Below are 19,501 nucleotides of genomic sequence, written 5' to 3'. Positions count from 1 at the left end.
TTTAATGTTTTTTGGAAGGACACAATGTGAACTGTTCTCTTTGCATTGAATACTGATTACCATACACTTACCTCAGTGTCTTTCCTGCAGTGTACCCCTGCTTCTCTAAATGCCGTGGGCTGCCTTCCAAAAAGATACATCGAAATTCATTTGTGATTCCAAACCACATCTGCTATAATACAACTAAGCTTGTTCCTATAGATTTTAAATGTCCCTGTGGGGTTATGTCACACATATGATGGATTGAGACTTTAGACACAACAGCAGTACAAAAGGAAGAAACTGGGAGATATATCAGGCACGTCTACCAAAGGGTGGACCTAAGCTAACGGGAGCTGTTTCACGGTAATGACATGGCTGTGCGAGTCAATAAGCAATTTTGCAGCCAGTTGTCTGGGAGCCAGCACCATGTCGTTGCCTTTCTAATTAATCCCACTAGATGGCACTATATCTCCGTTATTCGTTCTTTTTAAACTCTGGTCATTGGAATTTCGAGTAAGAGCTGTTTCCAAGCACTATGTCGCTCTTCACATGCTTGTTTACACGGTCAGAGAATTTACTGAGATTTTATCAGTTAAGTTCTGAGCCTTTTTTTTAACACAAACTGTCAAAGAACAAGACAAGTGTAAACTTCTGCCTGGATCTAGGGCAGAAAACAAGATTTTCCCCCCCCAAAATGCAGATAATATGTCCTTAGTCAAACCAAATTTAACAATACTGAAATTTCTGAAAGTTTGGATTTAGTCAGAACTGATTATATACAATCTCAGCATCAGGTTACATTACAAGTGTTTAGCAAAACTGCTTTCATGTGAGCAAAATATAGATAAGATTTCTCTGGGCTACTCTGTAATGTGGAATAATTGTATTCTCTGTACTTATTTAGTATTGCACTACCAGTCAGTACTGAATATAGTAGAGCTTTAGCTACCAGGGGAGCTGTTTATCTTTGTCCCACATGTCCCCTCTGCACTGACTTCTGCTCTGAAGTTAAAACACAGTGAAAAATTACGCTACTATGTTTCAGTTTAAATCACAAGGGCCTTTCATTATTGATTTGAGCTACAATGAACCAAAAACAATTTGATTTTTGAGTCAGAAGTTAATCACGGTGACTGGTCCACATCGGAGATACAACCCTTTAGAATAAAAAACAAACAAACAGCCCCCCCCCCCCCCCCCCCCCGAAACTCATAAATTTTCAATTCAATCACATCAGATTGAGTCACAACAAACTTTTATGACCCTGACCCATGAGAATAGTTAATAGATGCCGTAAACAAAATAACAGACTCATAGTTTGCTTTATTTTTATCAGATTACAGAAAGATGACATCCATACATGGGGAAAAAAAAGTAGGCTTTGGTTATTATAATCTTAAATCCATATGCCATTGGTTTGAAGGCTATTTGAGAACATAATAAAACTTGTTTTGCGTTTCTTCCCACGGACAGGCCCCTGCATCGCTGCCCCAGTGTTGCCATGGTCCAAAGCTGATTAGTCACACTTTCAACTGATCTAGGATCTCCAGACATGCAATAGCATGCCACATTAACTTACAGACCCTGTTGGATCCGTACTGATTTCAGACAAGCACTGTGTGTTGTTTAAATACACGACATATACACTAAAGCTACAAAGCAGGCTTATCGATGTAAGCTAAGAAGTCAAACCAGGGTTACCATACCATTGTCCCTTTTAGTACCGTTACTGATTGCAGACCTCTAATAAGCCAGCAGTTTAGCATAGCCCATTAGCCAAATGACCCGACTGACCAGTCAATATGGATTCTACAGAGCAGCACTACTAAACTACTGGCAGTAATGCTTTTCCACGGTCCTTGGTTCACGTTAGCCGTTTCTAGCGACTGATAAAGATCACGGGGTATGATGTGCTATGCAGTACAGAAAGAATTAGCGATGCCATATTTGACCTTTACATGCTAGCCACAGCTAATTACCGGTTAATGCTGATTTTAATTACTGTAGGGATTTTGTCATTGTCCTCTCGTCCCGTTTTGGAGTGTCGGCGCTAAGTGGCGTGTCAGAGCAAGCGTTGTGGTCTGAACAATTTATGACAAGGACGAAAATATCTTCGTAAAAGGAATCGCAAAACTGTCCAGGTTCACAGTGGAAAGATGTCTCTTAACGGCCAAAAGTCTGAATGCCTATTTTTCCAAACGTAAAGCACATCCCTGAAAGACAGTTCTGAAGACCAGTGCCTACTTCAGATTAACCAATTTGTGTTGATGGAAGTTTCCTGGCTTTGGTGATTCAGAGGAGTTGCAGTGCCAGTGACCATACTGTCGAGAAGATATTATTACTTTTTTTTTTTTTCCATCATCCATACTTCTTTCTGTCTGTCAGTAGCCACTCAGCTGGTTGCATACCTTCACATAACATTTCAAATTTCCACTTTATGGAATCAAATTAGGCTTTGAGAAATTTTCCATTTTGGTCACAGACAAAAACTGCAGTGAGATATGAGTTGTGTTTCCATTCGTCATGCAAAAGGAGCAAAACCCCTCTGTGCCCCTGAGTGTCATCTTGAAGGTTCTGGTTGTTTTTATGACGTGAGCAACAACAAGAACATGTAACTGAAACACATTTGAAATGGCCACTACAAAACAAAAACAAAAACAAAACAAAACAAAACAAAACAAAACAAAACAAAACAAACTTTTTTTTCCAGTGTTTTTTTTTTTTTAAATCTTTTTATGTGTTTTTATTATTCTCCTCATTGAAACAATCAAATCAGCCAGTCAGCCATCCCCCAGTGACCTGTTCCCAATTGTGTCAGAAACTGTGGGGGAATTCTTTGCAAACTCTTCCTGATTCAATCAGCAGACCACTGGTTTTCCATCTTTATCGACAAATATGTTTTTTGTTTTTTTTTTAAAACAGATCCTTAGAGGGAAAAAAAACCATTTTTTTCTCCCCTGAGGATGAAACATCGCTATTGCTACTGATATAGCATCTTTCTCTTCATTTGTTGTTTTCAAATTCAAAACGATGAATCTTTTTAAAAGAAAAAAAAAAACAAACAAACAAAAAAAAAAACACATCCGTAACAGCTCGCTGGTTCATCCAGGGCTCATTTTGGAAGTGATCTGGAGCTACGATACTTTTTTTGACAGCACCCATCCGTCCCTGCAGAAATATGTGACAGCATTCATATCCTGGCCGTGCCTTCTGACAAATCCTCAACTCAGATGGCACAGTGAAGTCTTAGCAAAACAATTAAAGTTGAGGACCTGACTCAAATCTCATTAACGTCCCTCTGGATCTTCACATGTCCGCCCATGTACATATGAATTACTCCTACCGCGTACCACTACAGGATTGCATTCCGCAGCTAATGCAACCTGTTGAGGTGTTTTTGGGCGAGCCACAGGTGATGCAGTCGTATAGGACGGAAATATCGACCTGGTAAATGTGCTTGTTAACATCTTTTACGGGTTCGAAGAACTTCTTGAGAATAAACTGGACGGGTTCTAATCGTCTTGTATTGTGGAGTGCTTCGGTTTTCTCTTCCGAAAGTTGCTGTTGCTAAGCACCATTTTGTCCAGTTAGACATTGCCCATTTTTTTTTTTCCAGACTGTTTTGTGATAGGCATTCCTTACATACGTTAATACACAGTTATATCCTATCGTATGTCTCAACACATTTCACATACGATTCACATGCTATGGAAAAGATGTACAATAAGGCAATAAAGTTATATAAGAGTCAGAAAGGAGGAATACTCCCTTTTGTCTGTAAAACATTAATTGACACTGAACACACACACACACGCACACACACACGCTCACGCGCGCACACACACACACACACACACACACAAACACACAAAGCAAACAAAGGAGTCATTTTTATGGTATTATTATGATGTGTTAAAATATTACAAGTATTTGTATGACATCATTGTACAACACCAGAGAGGTGCAATTTGCAACTGGAAGAAAACACAAGTTGAGTTTAGGGCTGCTCACAGTGTGCTTGGTGCAGCTGAACACAGAACACGCTGCTTCATCCTGCCAAAGGTCTTTTATTCATTTTCAAAAAGAAAAGGAAAGAAATGAAAACAATAGGGTCTTTTTCTTTTTCTTTTTTTTTTTCCTTTGCAAAACTCCATTTCAGTCTAACATCCTTTGTCCAATCAAATGATCAGACCAAGAATGTTGGACAGTAAAGTCTATTGTTCTATTTTTGTGTAATAGAATTGGAATCAGTTTGAACATGTGCGAATATTATGTAATACTTTATTTGATAAAAGTAAAATAAATCAACATTTACTTAAAGCCTACTCTGAGCAGCCTCCCAAGTTCTGTTTTTCCCCTTTCTTTCATACCAGCAGCTGCAAAACAAACAAAACACAAAAAGCTTCAGAAAACAATTTTTTTTTAAATCCCACCCGAATGTATAAACTCTCCATCAATTTCTGGGGAGTTCGAGTTATTTTCAGGTAAGACCACTGTGATGAAAAGATGAAATATTCATGCTAAGCTTTTCTTCAGGAAAATGTTATGAAGCTGAACATAACATGTTCAGCTTCAAACTGTTATGTTGATACTGAGTCATAACATGTAGTCACAGTGCGTTAATCTCTTTGCTTTTCGCAGTTTGACGTTTGGTCTTCTACCATGTACTTATCAGAGACAACTTCCAAATATTCACATTTCAAGAGGTAGTTCTGATTTTAGCTCCAGCATGTGATTGAACAAAAGACCACTGCAGTTGCTTGTTTAGAGCAGGACTTCAGCTGATGATTCTTAACTATCTGTATTCAAATATCTCCGCAGTTGAGGAGAGACTGGTATTTTGTATCAGGGATTGAAGTTGTCTGTAGCAGAGAGTTCGTGCTCAGAAAACAATGTTCTAAGTCTTTTGTTTTGATGACTCACTGTTTAGTAAAACAACACAGTGGTGGAAAGAGACACCTCTATAAATAGTTTGTCTTTTAACCGCTCTCTCATTTAAGTCTCGCTCTCTGTCATCTAATTTTCTCCCTTTCTTGTTCTCTCTCTCCCTCTTCCTAATCTTTCAGAAGCCGGTTTGTTTTTCTCTCATTGTTTTGCCTTTCCCATATTTCTCTCTACTGTCTCTCACATTTGTCTTTATTCTGTGCCTGCTTGTGTTTGAGCTATCTTGCTATTAGCGACTGAGGAAGTTTCAGCCATAAAAATCTCGCTTCTCTGTGTCGGCACAACCGGTTATTTGGGGTCGAATGGAAAGAAGAATGAAATATTGCGTTTTATATATCACATTCTGTCATTCCGACTGTAAAACAGACCATGAGAATCCATATATTTAAAGTGAACATGATACATATCATTGTAAGCAAAGTAAAATTTATCTGAGGGAGACGACTGGAGAGAGAGACAGAGAGAGAGAGAGAGAGAGAGAGAGAGAGAGAAGAGGAAGAAAAAAGAAATTCCAGCTATCAAACAGCATGCCATGTTTTCATAAAAGACAATTTTACACAGTTTGAACTGGTCTCTGTCAGTGACAATTGTCTATGACGGGGGAGTGACCGTGGGGAGTTGACATTACTCTTTCCTCTTTTTGTTTGCTCAGCTAACAACTTCCAGCCCGGAGTTAAACGAATCGAGCATGTGTTGCGGAACAGAATTTAAATGGAACACAGACCAGAGAATCCTTTAAGACACAGAAGATATGTCCCTGGTTGACATGTTGTCATCACATCCAAAAAACGGAACACATGGAGTCTTTTTCATGTCCAGCGATCGATGTCAAATCACCGTGAGAGGAATTCGGTTTAGTAAAGTTTGGTGACAATTACTTGAAACTTGATCGCTAAGCACATCTGTTGGATGAAAAACTTTCGGTCCCTTATGATAAGTGCGTATCCTGGTGTGAGTTGGGGAGAGGAAGGGGTGGGGTGGGGTGGGGTGGGGTGGAGGGGCAGTTGTGACATTTGACACATGCATTTAAAGGTCACACTCCGTCTGTGTTTGACCAAAACGTGATTGGGGTCGAGACCCAGACCTCCAGAGACGAGTCCGGTCAGGAAAGAGCTAAAGACTATTCTGGTCTGTTTGGGCAGGCTGGATACTTTCAATTTCTGGGGTCAAAAGCAGAGAGATTGCATCCACTGTGAGAGCTATTGTCTATTTATCTTTGCCCCGTTGACCCCAAGAAGTCGTATCATCTCCTTGTCTTCCAGTTCTCCAGTGACAACGTCAAATGACATTTAGAATGTCTTACCCACCTCCACTTTTTCATATTTCCTCCATATGTTACACCACATGACTTACTTAGAGCACCGAATGACTTATTTGGAACACAGTACACTTAGCACAGCTTCTTTCGCACTTATGACTCTAAATGCATTCAAACCAAATGAATGCTGTGAAGAATGTCTCTTGAACTTAAAAATCAGTGAACGAAATCAGCACTTTTTTTTTCCAAGAAATAGCGTGGGGTAGTGTTTCATCATTTGGAGATGAATATTATATAAAATCACCATAGCAACTGATTACTGGTTCCTGAACGTGTCAGATTTTCAAGTCAATGCTCATTATTCTGATGTTGCATACGCTCAAAATAAGATACTGTAAGATGCTAGACAGAACAGCACAGCTAAAATATGCAGTACAAAAATTGTCTTTTTGTCAAAGAGATGGACATAATAAAGGAACGCAATCAAGCAACTCTGATATTAGCGTCCTTTGATTGCAAACGTGACGTAAATTAGAAGAAATTTAGCACCCCCTCCACACACACACACACATACACAGACACAGACACACACTCCTCCTTCTCTCTCTCTCTCTCTCTCTCTCTCTCTCTTACCCTTCTCTCTATCTGTGCACAGAGATCTACCTCTGATCCAAATGCACGACCTCAGTGTGAGTCATGCACGCATGCCTTTCCATTCATGCTTGACTCTGTCTGCTAGCAGATGGTGTTTTATCTATATAAAAGTCAAGATAAAGCAGCACACCTTGAGATTGAATCATAATACTTGAAAATGCCACCTATTCAGAACTGTACTAGACACCATCAGAGGATAGAAAAACAAAGATTAACTACATGTTTGAGAAGATAAAATCTTACAAGTCTTAATAGAATGTAAGCCAGAATTGGGGGTTATTCAACAATGAGACTAATAGCAACAGCACGCAAGGTTTATTGTTGGTGATATTAAAAATGACATTTGACTGGCCCACTGTATAGTATGAAGATCCAATGTGGGCATCCTTGAATTTTTCCACTACATTGGTTTATTATTATTATTATTATTATTATTATTATTATTATTATTATTGCTGTTGTTGTTGTTTGCTTGTTTTTTTTTGTTATCTTGGACTCAATAACGTCATTACTGGTTATGAGACCTGTGTGACTGTAAAAACTCCTTCGGAGGATCTTTTTGAAAAGTTGTCAAGGGAACCGTGAATCTCATCTCTTGTTTGGTGATATTAATTTATCCGCATCAGGTGACTCTCTTTCTTTCCATTCGCCTCAGTTGGTTAGGGTTTGTTGCTATGTAACTAAACACCCTTAATGAAAAGCCCCTTTATCCAGCCCTCGACACAAATAATTCATCTGGTTCCCCAGAAGGTTTCCCCCCAAAAACCCAATAAAGCGCAGGCAAACGAATCGGCGTTGCCTGAGAGGGAATGACAGGCTGAGTCTAATTTTAGCCCCTGAAACTTGCGTTTTGAATAACCCTACATGGTCTCGTGAAAGAGACGTTGAACGTCGATACGCGGGGCAAACGTAAGGTGCGTTACGTTCGTGGGAAAACGTCGCATTTTGACGCGTCTGCAATACTTCGCTCGTTCCATTGGAGGTTGCTCTTTCTCTGTGCTAAGTTCTTATTTTCAGTTCAGGCTAAAACGCAGACATTTTTTGTTTTTGTTCAATAATGTCGCAAACAAGGATGAGTGGGGAAAAAAAAAATCGTGGCGAAGGTTTGGGTTTGGATTTAGTTTAGAGATTGCAGATTTAGAACTTGTTATGTGACCAAAGAACGCTTCGTATTACTACAATCAAACAAAATCACCTCAGGGTCTCAACACTGAATACTGACATTATTTCAAATGTCAGTATGTGACTTATTTTTCCATGAAATCATGTTCTATTTAGATAAGACTTTGACACTTTGACTGCCCTCTCTCTCTCTCTCTCTCTCTCTCTCTCTCTCTCTCTCTCTCTCTCTCTCTGTCTCTCTCTCTTTCTCTCTCTCTCTCTCTCTCTCTCTCTCTTTCTCTCTCCCTCTCTCTCTCTCTCTCTCTCTCTCTCTGTCCCTCTCCCTCTTTTCACTCACTATTCTCTTGGGCAAACCAATCTGTTGTTTCCTCAACCCATCCTCCAACCAAACTTGCTTTCTATGTGAAGTTGTCCTATTTACAGAGGATTCGACCCTGAAAAGCCCAGATCTGTGTAAGCTTTTGGGACGCTGTGCTTGATAAAAGGGAAGCAATTAGCTCAGTCCCTTAGGGACACTTGGAAAGCTGGACTACATTTATTTGTGAGTGCCAGTGTGCTCGGGTGACTTCCGAGATAACATAGCATTATTGACCCGGGCTGAAACCATTGCAAAGATGGATTTGCTGTTGATGGGAAAGATGGTGGAGAGGACAGGAGCAAGGTTACATGTGCAAACCTAAGTTCATGAGTCTAGGTGCTCCATCGGGGGGTGGGGGGTGGGGGGGGGTGTAAAAAAAAAAACCCAAAAAACATTTCTATGTTCAGTCACATCTACGATAAGCGTGCATTTTTCCTCTCTCCGTTTGAAAAAAATTTTCCGGCACATAATTCGAGCTCTTTAGGGTGTCATTTTTCTCACAGCTGAACCGGTCTCCAAAATGACTACTCCCCCACAGAAACGTTTCCACGCTGCATTTTAATAACTCATGACATTTTACATTTTTTGCATTTATTTCTCGACATCAAGAATGAATGCAAAGATACTTGAGATTTTGCTTTTTGCCTCTTGTTGAGTTCCTGATTTTAAATGAAAGTACCTTTTTTTTTTTTTTGGGTTCATTTTCATCTTAAATTTTTTCTTCCCAAATTGGCGTGTCTTATAACCTGGGACCTCATAGATTTCCACCATGCACGACATTCTCGTTACTCATCGTCAGTTACAGTTCCATTCTACCCGTAATCACCGCGATTTTTAATGCCAGATATTGTCACACAACATAGTACTGTTATTCTCTTGACTCCACACAACATATTTAGGTGTCTTTCAGTTACCAGAGTGGAGAAACATAGCCAATTGTGTCCCTCTGTCATCTCTCCTACAGTTGGCAAACCAATAGCGTCCAACTGAACTGTTAAAAACAGGGCTGAAATACAGTTTAAACCGAGAGAAAAGAGAGAGCGAAATGTGCGAACATTGCATCCGTGAATCTGCTTTGCTTCTCTTAAACAGGGTATGACATTCAGATTACGATATGAAGCACATCAAGGAGATTTTAATAAACAAGTGCTTGAGGGTAAATGAGTCTGGAAGCAGAGGGGTTGATTTGCAAATGAATGAACTTAAATTACCCGTGGACAATGCATTCATAATTAAAGAGAAATGCACAGCCGAGGAAGACGAGGGGCGAAATATTTTAATGAATGAAACTCAGTTCCAACAGCAACTTCCTGCTAGGAGAGTTCATATCGTTACGGGAAACGACGGAAGATAAGTCTGGTCAGACAGTTTCATCTATCGATTGTGATGTGAAACATGGCAACAATGGATTTTAAAGACACCTCACACACACACACACACACACACACACACACACAAAACAGTGGTTGAAGCACATGAATTTCTCTTAACGTGGTTTCAATGAACCATCGGCGTGATGCTTCTATGATTCCGCTTATTAGTGGTCATTCACTGTTTGGATCAAATATAAACACTTTAGAGTCTGGAGAGAGGCAGGAAGTACCACCTTAGAAATGTGTAATGATATTATCACGAGAAAAACAAACAAACAAACAAACACGGTATACATTTTGACATCTTTAAATGTGATGTTGTCATATTGGATGTGATTCCTACATTTTGATCAGAGGTGAAAGGTCAGTGTGATGCAAAAACCCAGAAAATTTACTTTTACACCTTCAAACTTGCCGTGTTTTTTTTTTTTTTTTTTCTCTTCGGTTTTCTTCTGTCATGTTACCTTTACATTCTTGCTGCTAATGTATTGTTCGGTACCATCTAGGAACATGTAAAAAAGACTGAGCATGTTTGTCTGCCTTGACTGAGATCTTGTTCAACACGTGGATATGTTAATGACAGTTAGTTTTCAGATGGAATTTTGAGTGTTTACCAGAACTTTCTGTGCTTTGTACTTGACCACAAATGCCTGTCCTCTTACAGCCGCTTGGAAAAAAAGTTATCTGCACAACAAATTGAATGATGAAATAAAACAATAAGCATCCACGACCTAAGAACCTATTCTGTTACCATTACTATTGATTATAATATCTCTGATAATAAAGGGACTTCTCTACAGGGGGAGAAATCCAATTGAGCTGTAATATTCTGAACCTGGTTGACCAGCTTCTGACTGAAATTTGCAAAAAAAACCAAAAAACAAAAAAAAAAATGTATGAGATACTCATCATAAGACACTAATATTTATTTAATACAATGAGGCTGCATACTGGACCATAGCCGTCCTCTGTTTGACATGCATTTCACCCGCCCATCCGTTATCCACTGTAAGTGTTGGGCAGTTTTACAAATCGGAATTTGGAAACAGTTTCTTTAAAAATCTGCAAGTAACCTAAAACGCGTTTATTTACATGATGAGTGTTAGAGGTAGTTCTCGTGGTACGGCCGAAGCGCCTTCCGCGGATTCTTGCTGCCGAAACAGTCTGCCCACATGGGCGAGCCACGGGAGCAGATCAGAGCCATCTGGTGATGGGACTCATTCGTATGCTTTTGCCGAACTCAAGGAGGGCATGGCATCGCGTACCGATTCGATGCAGGGGGGTGTGTGTGTGTGTGTAGGGGGGGGGGGGGTGCGGCAGAGAAGGGGGGTGGTGAAGACTAGGGGTGGCTAAGCTACCTCTCTTTTCATTTTTCATTTCTCTCCCCCCTGTGGTTTCTCTCTTCCTTATCCGCGAAACCGAAAACCCGAAAAATACCCCAACCCCAACCCCCACCCCCCACCCCCCACCCCCCACGGACCCTCTGAAGCCCTGCCTCATGGCTCTTCTCCCTCAGCTCTTCATCTCGCCGACGCATCTTTGTTAAATCTGGGACTCTGACCAAGAGCTAATGGAGAAATGTACTGGGAATAGCTTGAGCCTGCTTGGTTGGCACACACAATTACCCCAAGGGTTCAGACAATTCTCTCTCACTTGTTAGTTCAGAAACGCAGTCAGTGGATAGTCAACGGGAAGCGTTTTTTTTTTTTTTTTTTTCCGAGGGCGGCTCAAACAGAGCTCTGCGTTTCCATTTAACTATTCAAACGTACATATTCTTTGAGCTTCTGTCTTTCCGCAGCTTCCTTCAGTAAGTTATTCTCTCATCGCTTTTCTAAACTTGTTAAAAAAAAAAAAAAAGAAAACAGTCTCAGATGAAATGTCTTGTGATGAATACAATCTGCTATTGTGACCAGCAAACTGCTGTGTCAATGATGCATTCAAAGACAAGATGTTATGTCTGTTTCCTTCCCCCCACCCCTAAATGTATTTAGCATTAAGAATAAAGAAAATATCAAAAATAAGCCTGACAATGGGCTGTAAACTGAAATCCTTTTTTAAACATTTCAACACCTTTGTTGTGTGCCAATATTGATGATGGAAAACTAAATAAGACAGTTAAATCTTTTAGAAAGCTTTCTGGTGTTCTATTTTTTCTTTTTTTTTTTTGTGCCAACCAAACACAACAAAATGCAATTGTTTTTGCTTTTGTTTTTTTTAATTTTTGTTTTTCCTTGAGTGTCTGACTCTCGTCCACCCTCTTTTGCGGTTGTTTCTACTGAATTGTTATGAGAACCTCTGTTATGGTACTTGACAGCCAGGTCCAGACCGAAGAGGAAGCCACCGACAGTGACCTCTGAGTGCAGTTTCATGTTGGCAAAAAAAAAAAAAATAAGTTCTAATGGCAGCTTGACATCGTGTCGGACGATGCCTCTTTTTTGTTTTTTTTTTTTCCAACAAAACAACACAAGAAAAAATTTCATTTTGATGTTGAGGAACCACAGAGCTCCATACCACAGGGCGAGCGAGCTAGTTTAATGAGATCAGTTTTCATTATTCCAAAGAACGAGAGAAGCTGGGGACAGAGGGGAAATTTGCGGGTAGAAAAAAAGCTCACTACCAATGAGAACACAGAGAATATTGCCAAAAATTACGGTGCATTTGGGGCTTCATTAAATCCTCACCCTCTTAGCATTTAGCCTCACACAAATGGACAGTGCGGCAGTCTCTTCTCTCTGTGTTTAACCTGTTTCATCCTAGAGAGAGGAGAATTTGACCCAAAATAACCCTCATTAATTCTGTTAAAACCACCAGAAAGTGGTCAGGTCTACCAAGGCACAGATGCTCGAATGCATATGCATGTATCATAATAGGTCATAAAAGGGGGCAAATCTTTAATAGTCATTTTACGTGAACAGATGAGGGTAAAAATCTTAAAACAGTCGTCGCCTGCTCACTTCTTGAAGCTCGAGGGAAAAAAAAAAAAAAAAAAATCAAAGTGGAGTCTGTCAGCTCTTAAGTTCTTTAGTGACTCACTTGGGAGGTTTCAAGATTAAGCTACTCACATTCACATCAGTTTATGTACTGACATCCACAGGAATTCTTTTGAGCTTTCTTGAAAAAACAACAACAACAACAACCAACCGACCAAACAAACAAACAAACAAACAAACAAAAAAAAAACCTCCATAACGTTATGAAGTGAAGTTTCACATGATTACTTAATGAAAGCACAGTGGGGCCTAGAGTCAAAAAGCAAACACAAACAGCTTTCAGTCAAAATCAAAATCACATGAAAATGCATTACCACAATAAAATAAAGCAATAAATAAATAAAGACCACGGTTGCGACAGTGTACAGTGTCAAGTTAAAAGCCGTTGAATCTCGTACGATGGAAACATTTGCTACCTCTCCGTTGTAACACAGTTCTGGGACTCTTGTTGTGTAAAGGACTGGGGGAACGTGAATTGGTCTGAAAATGTTTATGTGGACTCCCAGTGCACTGCTCCAAGCCATGGCATTTAGTAATTCAAATAAAATGTGATGGTTCTGTCGAGAGATGTGCCACAAACAGACAAAGTGTTCCTGGAGTGGAATGCTGTTTGGAATACATAATGTAAGTACTCAAAGTAATTGCTTACAAGACACAAACACACGCACACACACACACACACACACACCATCTCAAGCAGTGAAGAGTACCAAAAACCGCATGCTGAATTTAGAATAGTCGGATCACTGTGATCAGGTTTAGTGGTCTCATATGTAGCCTGCTGTGTCCCTGGAAGGTAGACCTGAAAACCCTTAGGGTTACTGCAGCGTAACCCTCTCGCCAAAACTCGCAATATGTCACGCCTGGATACCCACTTCCCGCTGAAGAGATGTGCAGACCAAAGTAACTTTGAGACAGGCAGAAAAAAAAAGATTACGTCGAAAATATGATCTTACCAGTCTGTCACCACTTCCCGTACGAAAGAGGACTGTGAAAAAAACTTATGAGTGATTATCTTTGGAATTTCTGAAGCAAATGTTTAGCCGAGGACACAAATGACCCCATTCATTACTGGGGGCCGGTGTTTCTCTGCTTTGCTCTCCTTATGTCCTCTCTCTGAGAAAATAGAGGTCACGCTGAAGGTTACTATGGCACAGAAACCTCATCTTGATAAAAAAAAAAAAAAGAGCTTCCTGTTTAGCATAAAGTGTCCGTAAAACGGCACTATAGGAAACCAGACCCATTTAGTGGTTATTTTTAGACAATGGGAAACACAGGGCCATCTCTCTCAGGTCCACAAAAGTTCTACGCCATGCTAAGAACGTGTGGTTTCTTCTTACGTAAAGAGTAAACTTTCCGCTACTTTTCACCGGGCTGGAATATCAGGTGAGAGAACCAAGTTGAAATTTGATGTCAGCGTAAACGGAACATCTCATTTATCACGCAGCACATTCTCTGAAAATAATGACATTTTCATTGTATTTTTTTTAGAAGGCCAAAACATTTATGCATTGTGATTTTTTGACACCATGACGAATACGCAGGCAAACCAGGTATCATAAACACCGTTAATCAATTGTTAGACGTCGGTAATCAAACTGTGAGGTAAATGAAATGATACAGTAATATTTATACCGTACAGAATCAAAGGCGAACCACTGACATTTTCTCAAGTCCCCTGCCTGCTGACTTACCTCAGGACACGGGCGGCGAAAATAAGCTCTCTCACCAAGATATCACAATGAGGGCTTTGTTGGCTTTATTTATGTGGTCTAACTGTTGTTGTTTAGCAACATCACAATTATCTTGGAGGTTGACTTTTTCTTTTTTTGGGGGGGGGGTTGTGGTTTACCTCAGGACACAAGCAACGGAGGCTCTCTGACTTAGCGTCCATTTCCTTCATGAGCTATCAGCAAATGCATGGTCAAATAATTGAAGGTCAGGTATAAATTGTAAAATGATCATGTCAATGCACCCCCCCCCCCCCCCCCCACACACACAAACATATACACATCCATTCTATGTAGATATGGTTTGCATTTACTATGTTACAGTATCTGGGTCACAGTACACTGGCTCAGTTGCCACCTCTATCGTCTCCCGGACTCTTTTGACTAGCTACTGTAAAGAAAAAAAGAAAAACAAAGACGCAACATATGGATATATAATGAGCTTTGGATTGCAAAAGAAACATTGAAGGGGCATGATATAAACCAGAAAACAACAACAACAACAGAAACAGCCATAAAAGGAAAAACCAAAAGGCTTCATATGGTACAAGGGAGAGATAGAGACAATGAGAGCGGGAGAGAGAGGGAGAGGGAGAGAGAGAGAGAGAGAGAGAGAGAGAGACAGAGACAGAGACAGAGACAGAGAGAGAAAAAGAGATTGTACACCGAGCTGGTAAACCTGAATTCATGACTCATCCCATTGTCTCATTGATTGTTACCCAACAATGGAACTGCACCAAATCATCAACGGCCAAAAACTCTCACTGTTCCTCTGTTTAAAACAAAGTGTTTGTACCCCCTTTAAACAGATTAGTGCTCAATGCCATACGGGCATCGCCGCCAAGAGACGAGGTAAAGAAACGCGATATGAAGGATAAACATGCCATCTCTCTTTGTCTTTCGCTGAGCAGATTCTTGTAAAGAAGAAAGGATGATGGGTTTCCGTTTCAGATGGCATAGAACGAGGCAATAGAAATGTGAACGTGTACTTTATACATCCTTTTTAAACCACGTGACTGAAATGACGGCTGCATTACCCGTCAGTCCTCACAACAGCGATTTTTTTCTTTTTTATGTTATGCTTTTAAATGAAACATGGAAGGGTTTTTGACAACTATACCCCCCCCCCCCCCCTTACTCACATTTTTACCTCTGCAAGTCAGAAAATATTACTACTGTTATCATATTAAGCCCTCCAAGATCATCTAAATGTTTATCTGAACGCTCTATCACTGACTTCTCTCTGATTTACTTGTTGTTTGTTGTTAGTTTCCAAAGTTTTTTTTTTGACTAGGGAGGTAAAAGTAGTCTGTTCTGTTTCATTTCTGAGATATCTGACCTCTTAAGTTTTCCCTAAGGAATTCTATTACTTCACAGAGTCTCCCGCCCATATAATGGTGTTGGCTAAAGTAGAACAACAGGGAAACTAAAGACGAGAAAAAGAAGAAGAGGAGCATGGGAAAAAAAAAAACAGCATCAGCTGTAATGTGAATTATGATTCTGGAATTAGGTGGAACATTCTGGAATTCTAAACTGGGTCAGATGATGGTTTCTTATCGAGATGCTGTATGTGTTCCCCCTGTCTTAAATCGTGCCTTGCACTTACTAGATAGCAATCTGAGCGTTAATCGTGCCTGCTTTCAGCGTCCTGTCTTTTACAGCTTACGAATGAAAGATGTCTTTTCGTTTTATGAGCGTAATGGACCTTTTTCTCACTTACCTTGAAAGGAATGACATCATATATTTTCTAACTGTGTCTTTCAAATGTTAAATTGATTACGATGGCACATATGGATAGCTGACAGTTCATAAATTTTGATAGGAGCTACATATACAATTTATTTATATACATATACATGTCCCTATTACATGCCCCCAAAGGGACATGCTGCTTTTTTTCTTTCTTTTTTTTTTTGGGGGGGGGCGGGGGGGGGGGTAAAATAAAACCCTTATTCCATAACAGCACCACTTATTTAAGCATTCTTTGTTGTTCTCAGTGCTGAATGATGAAGTCCAATTAAGTGAAAAAAACCAATCCCAACGCAGTTCCAAAAGCTGTATGGTAATTCTGGCTTTCATGGTCTCCCCATAGATGCTGTGTTACCGTCACATATTCACTCTCGGCTGAAAGAACTTTTTTTCGCTTCTTGTGCTGTTAAAAGAATCTGTAGCTATGAAATTTATACCAAATTCAACTTGTCAGCTGTGTTGAACAAACCTTCAAGGCCTCATGGAAACCGCCTTTTTAGTGGAAACAAGATCTTTTGCGGATGGCTTGACAATGTTATTTCCCATTACTGTGTTAATATGAAATGATGTAAAAGGACATTGGATGGAACTGTGGGGTCTACTATTACGTGAATAATTTGCTTGAGGGAAGGTTTGTGAATCTACTTTATGTGTTCTCTGTCTTTTTTTTGTGTGTGTTTTTGGTTTCAAGATACCAAAGATGATGTAAATAACGATCAGACTTTAGTACACGATGCAGATTGATTAAAAATCCAGGCATGAAGCTTCAGTATGTAAAATACATCTTCTTCCTGAAGTCAAGTGACTAGTGTTATGTGAAAATAGGTATACGCTTGTAACCAAAGCGTGTAAATCTCTCGTCCTCGAAATTGTGTCGTTAAACATCGCGGACGCGCCAGCGTGTGCGAGACATGTTCGACGTGTAAATCTGTTGAAAGGAAGCGGGCGTTAACCAGGCCCCCGTGGAACGTCTAAATTAGAGACTCGGGCGTGTTTACGGTCCTGGCACTTTGACCTCTGTCTCCGGTTTTGGAGCTCTGGATTGTCGTGCCGACTTTCTGTCATCGTAACGGCTGCTAATTTGGACCGGGAGACTTTTTCAGGTATTCGCTCGACGACGGCCTCCCCCCCCTCCCCGCCGACTCCCTTTCCTTCCTTTGCCGTGCGACCCGTTCCGAAATTTTGCGCTGTCTTTTCATCTCCTCCCTCCTGGCCTTGCCTCCATCTGCGCGTCTCGCGTCTCTTTTTTTTTTTGCTTTCTCTTTTTCTCTGGTGCCTCTTCGTTTCTGTCTTCTGAGGTTGTCGCTAATTGGGAGGGACAGGGGTCCCTTCAGCTTTTAATAATCGCCCTTGACGCGTACGAGCGCCTGCCATGTTGCTTCCCCGGACTCAGCGGCAGTCACACTCGGCATATGTCAGCTGTAATTATAGAAAAGGTGTTCAAGGCTCACTTTTCAAGTCCTTTTTTTTTTTTTTTTTTTTTAGTGGGTAGGAGGTGCAAAAATGTATGAGGCCATGAATGTGTATGCTTGTGTATGTGTGTGTGTGTGTGTGTGTGTGTGTGAAAATGATGCTCATCTATGAATATTGCATCCCTTTTTTGCAGAAAAAAAAAACAAGCAAAAGAGCTGATGAGTAAAACGAAACATCGTTCTAGTTTCCTGCTCCAGATTTTGGGGCAGGAAGCCAGTGACGGTTCTCCAGGTGTTCCGCGTAGGCGTCTGAGGACACGGAACTCGGGCTAATTAAGTGTGACTTTATTAGCGTGTAATGAAGACATGGAATCTAGAATCTTGGCTTGAAAGTGAAAATGGGATAAGACCATCTTAACAGTAAAGCCAAATACCTGTATGAGAAGATTTTCCATTGGCATGGTTTTTCCTACTTCATTTCAATATTCCAACATATTGACATAAATCATAAACACAAATCATGTTTCAGGGCATGTTTTAACTGAACTACTCAAATCAGAAGATTACAAACAGATTTAACGATTTGCTGGTATGTAAACAACAAAACTGACCAAGCTCACAGAACATGCTGGGAATATAGACCTTAGTAAACATTCATTGATTAGAAAAAACAACAACAACGACAACAACGACAAAAACACTGTGCCCTTCAAATTCCCTTCACTGTAAGTTTGAGTTGAGTTTTGGCCAAAAAGAAAAAAAAAAAGTTAACCAATTTAACATTACTCTGACTGAGTAGACAGTTTGTGTCTGAATCGCTCTCTCGAGACCTGCATGAAAATGAACTAAGGAGACCATCTCCTGTAGAGAATGACACAAATAGGGCACCTTCCTCAGAAGTGATCTAACTGAAGCTGACAAGCTAGTTTTAGCAGGGGTTAGAAAGGAGTTGGATAGAGTTGAAATTTGTGTGTAAGCCATAGCTGTGCTATGTTCTTGTTGTTGTGCAAATCAATGAACAATCTACTAAAGTGTTCAAGATCACGCAGCTGAAAGAGAAGAGGAAGAGGAAGAAGAAGAAGAAGAAGAAGAAGAAGAGGGAGAAAATCAAGGGAAAAAGAAAAAAGCGAAAGCCAAAAGGCTTTATATGGTACAAGGGAGACAGAGAGAAAGAGAGAGAGAGAGAGAGAGAGGGAGAGAGAGCGAGAGAGAGAGAGAGAGAGAGAGAGAGAGAGAGAGAGAGAGAGAGAGAGAACGAAAAACAAATGAGGAAAAAAAAAGATTAAGAAAGTGAGATTGCGCTAAAATCTTGGACCAGACTATCTGCTGTTTCCTGTAAACGCGAGTCATAATGTATTAAGTCCGTTGTCATCGTCGTCAATATAGAAAAAATTCATAATACAGCAATATTTGTTCTATGGGCGAGAGCAAATTTAGGTTTATAATGTGCCGAGGCATCCCTCTACATAAAGAATGTGGAGACAGATATCAGCAGAAAGAGATAAACCAAAACAGAAAAAAAAAGTTTTCTGTCCTCAACAGAAATTGTGTCTGCAGATAACGCGATGACAGGGATTTGGGATTTGAGAGATGAGATTATGAAATTTCGTTGGAAGCTATTCCGATTCTCGGCACGCAACTGCGGCTCAGCCCTGCAGCTGCTACTTACTGAAATCAAAAAGAGCCTTATGCAAACACAAAGTTGTTTTTTTTTTTTTTGCATCTTGCAGGCGGTTGTTTAAAAAAAATTGGTCCCTCTTTTCCCAGGCATGTCCCTCTGCCCTTTGACCTCATCAGTCACTCTTGTCTCTCTTTAAAAAAAAAAAAAAAGAAAAAAAGAAAAGAAAAAACCCTTCCACCCTTCCCTCTCCGGTTTTCCGTCGCGTATGAGACGCTGCCTCGGAGCGGTACAAATTCACGAGATCTGCT

This window comes from Chanos chanos, chromosome 16 (genome assembly GCF_902362185.1).
Source record: "Chanos chanos chromosome 16, fChaCha1.1, whole genome shotgun sequence".
In the NCBI taxonomy this organism is placed as follows: domain Eukaryota; kingdom Metazoa; phylum Chordata; class Actinopteri; order Gonorynchiformes; family Chanidae; genus Chanos; species Chanos chanos.
This window is presented reverse-complemented; position numbering follows the sequence as displayed.